This window comes from Herpailurus yagouaroundi, unplaced genomic scaffold (genome assembly GCF_014898765.1).
Source record: "Herpailurus yagouaroundi ecotype Mexico unplaced genomic scaffold, PumYag 164, whole genome shotgun sequence".
Taxonomy (NCBI): domain Eukaryota; kingdom Metazoa; phylum Chordata; class Mammalia; order Carnivora; family Felidae; genus Herpailurus; species Herpailurus yagouaroundi.
In genome coordinates this window covers 40,573,939-40,577,889 of record NW_024412405.1, presented here as the reverse complement: position 1 = coordinate 40,577,889, position 3,951 = coordinate 40,573,939, and positions in this window count along the sequence as shown.

Below are 3,951 nucleotides of genomic sequence, written 5' to 3'. Positions count from 1 at the left end.
TGGGATGAAGTCCCACTCTTAACTTATTAAGATCTCCTTCTAAAAATTTATTTACTGGGGCGCCTGGGTGGCGCAGTCGGTTAAGCGTCTGACTTCAGCCAGGTCACGATCTCGCGGTCCGTGAGTTCGAGCCCCGCGTCGGGCTCTGGGCTGATGGCTCAGAGCCTGGAGCCTGTTTCCGATTCTGTGTCTCCCTCTCTCTCTGCTCCTCCCCCGTTCATGCTCTGTCTCTCTCTGTCCCAAAAATAAATAAACGTTGAAAAAAAAATTAAAAAAAATAAAAATTTATTTACTATTTGCATAAGGTTCTTTGTGTGGAACATCTTGGAATCTCATCTGAATCCTAGCTGCCTTTACCTACCTTTTCCTCTTAGGAATCCTTATGTATCACAGCTTTCACAAATGAGGCTTGAATGGGAAAACAGAGTCTGTTCTTTCTGTCTGAAAACTATTATTTTCTGGATGTGGCTGTGGAATGTTCTGCCTGGTACAGTTAACTTGGGCTATTGTGTTGACAAAAATTTTGCCCTCTATACTACGTCAACAATTATCCTGGATTGAGGATTGAGAGATTTATGAAATTTGTTCCACGTGTACTATGAGACATACTTATACTAAAGATATTTATGTGCAATTCAAACTTAAATGGGCATCTTGTATTTTATATGACAACTTAAAGGACAAATACAAATTAAAAATAAGTGGTGTAATACTATCTGTTGAAAATAAGGGAGAAGAAAAAAGAAAAGGAGGGAGTGATTTCCTTCTCCTCTTTTTTCGTGGAACATTTTCCTCAGAAAACATGCAGTTGTAAGCACTTTCCCATCTCTTTGAAATGTATATACTTTCTTTTGAAGACTAGAGAGGTCCTTTTTTAACTGGCTTTTGTCACTTCTATGTCCCAAGGATGTCTTTCTTAGGAATCTGGGAGTCATCTCTTTGAAACATCAAGGGAGATCCGGGTTTCTGTGGGAAGGTTGAAGCCTAATTTCAGTGAGCATGTTGTTCCTCATTGCAAAACTGCTTCCTATCATGAAGCTATGAAAAGGTTGTTTTCCTCTGGAGAAAGACACCAAGTGAAAACAAATGGTCCCCTCAACTGCCAGATGAGTCTAGGATGAAGTGTAGTGTTGTCAAGTCCTCTTACTTTAGGACTAGGCAAAAGAGATACTAAGTCAACTACTAACCTGAAAACAGGATTGACAGATTTACCCAATTTATCCCCAATATGGCATGGGACATACTCATACTAAAATTGTATTATTCTCAGAAATTTGTCTTTCTTGTTCAGTATTATTTGTTGAGATTAATCTTCGTTCATGTGGGCAATTGTAACATTATTTTTCACTGTCATATAGGTTCCACTGAATGAATAAGCCTCAATTTTTTATACCCTTTATTGATGATAGAGAATTGAGATGTTGATCTAACCTAACAATTATTTATATTTTGAATACTTTATTTATTTTTAAAGTATTTTTTAATGTTTATTTATTTTTGAGAGACAGGGAGACAGAGCATGAGCCAGGGAGGGGCAGAGAGAGGGAGACACAGAATCCAAAGCAGGCTACAGGCTCTGAGCTGTCAGCACAGAGCCCAATGTGGGGCTCGAACCCATGAACAGTGAGATCAAGACCTGAGCTGAAGTCAGACATTTAACTGACTGAGCCACCCAGGCAACCCTGAATATTTTAAATTTAAAGGAAACAGATGAAAAAGCATGTGATGTTTATAAATAAGGTTATTAAATATTATAAAGTATTGATTGTTATAATACTGACTCATAGATTAAATTCAATCTCAATAAAACTCAAAAAAATATTCATGGGACTTGACCAAATGATTATAAACTTTCTTTGTAATTATAAGTGGTCAAAAATAATTAGAAGAATCCTGAAAAAAAAAGAAGAAGCAGGGAACTTGCCCTATCAGGTAATGTAATTTATCATAAGGATTTTATAAAATGTTACACGATTAATGTGAACAATGTGACATTAGATTATTAATGTGAAAATAGAAATAAAACTATTGAATAGACTAGGGAATCCAGAACAGATCCATGCTCATATGCAAATATGCTACACAACCAATTTGCTCTGCAGAACACTGGGGAAAGGATGACTATTTACTAATTAATTTTGAAAAAATTATTGTTGGGAAATAATGCTTCATGAATATTTTCATATTGCAGCACAGTCTAGTATTAAATGACAAGCATTCCTTGGAATTTAGAGATAGGGAACTGCTCAGGAGAGATTTAAAGATTCATCTCCCCTGAATCCATTGGCATAATTTCCAAAGGACATAAACCTAGAAATCTTTTTCTCTACCTAAGGATGATTTGTCTATTTTTTAAAGCAAAATTTTCTTTTTCATTTTAGAAAGGCAAATGTATAGATCTGACAGCTGCTCCATATAGATAGAAGCTTCATCTTTTTAGGGATCCTCTACTATGGTACAAACCCCACTTCATATGTAGGTATGTCTGAACATCATCACATCACTCTGTGTGGGAACATGTGCTACTAAGATGCTTTGCAGGTAAATGGTGTGGGGTGTGTGTGTGTGTGTGTGTGTGTGTGTGTGTGTGGTGTCACATGTTTACTTGCAGCAGGTTAACTTGTTAACTTGCACATAGGGTAATATCTCAGGTCCTTTATAGTTTCAGATACTAGTTATCCTTTAATTGAAAACAAAAAGAACTCTAGCTCATTTAGTATATAAAAATCATTTCAAGACAGATTATCACTTAAATGTGAAAAGCAAATCTCTAATGTTCTAAAATGAATGGATTTTATTGTGTTGTGTTATGAAGGAATTTCCTTAAGTTTTGTTTTCCTGGGAGTCTGACAAAATACCTGGAAGTGATATTGTCACTGAAGCATGGTGCGTGGTGCTATGTTTCAAAATGCCATATGGTTTCAACCTTTTAGAGCTTATAATGTGTATATGAACAAGAACAATAGTTTGGACATGTATGAAATACCTGGAGTTTGTAACTAAAGACAAATAGAAGAACTATGAAAGTTGATGAGACAAACTGGTAGTAGGGTATAGGATATGTCAGAGCACAGAAGAGAATGGTATAGGATATATAAATCAATTGCCTGTAAATTAATATAGGCAAAATACAATGACAGCCTCAGAGCGTTTAAGGTAGTAATAACTAAATAAAGTCACCAGTATAAAGGATCCATATCTTAACAATTATTCTAACCTGTGTGATTTGCAATAATTTTTTAAACTCTTGCATTTACTTTTAGATAACCAAGTGGAATTATTACTGTGTACCTCATAGATTATATCTAAAACAGTGATATAAATTCTGAAACCATCAAAATGAAGACTATGAATATAACTATATTGCTTAGGAACAATAATCTATAGTAGAGAAGAGGTAACTGAGGGGAAAAAAATGAGAATCTTCATCATTTGAAGGCCAGGAGTTTCTAGTTCATGAAGTAAAACACTTAATTTAGGCATATTATTGAAATTGAAAATTTAATTAAAGGGAGAATAAGAAAAATATTTACACTATCAAAAATTGGAGGGTAAAAAGTTTGAGTATTGCTCTGAGAGCAATTTTGATCTATTTACTAATTATGTACTAGTTAAACAAAAGCTGAGTGATAGGCAGTATTCTACCACTAAGAATACAGCAGTGAAAAAAAGAGACATAAGTTTCTGCTTTCTTGGGACTTAAACATAGTATGTGGATATAGAGGATAACTTATAAAACAGGAAAGTTACATGTAGTCAGGTGAAAATAGACCTAAAGGTCTATAATGGACATACCAAGTAATAGCACATAAGCCTATTATTTAAACTTGTAGGTGACATTAGCAAATAATTTATAAATAAATTATTTAAAATAGTTCACAAGGAAGAAAAAAGGGAGTAGGGAGACCTGGAGCAGGATATTATTTTATATTTTAAATACATCTGTAGTGT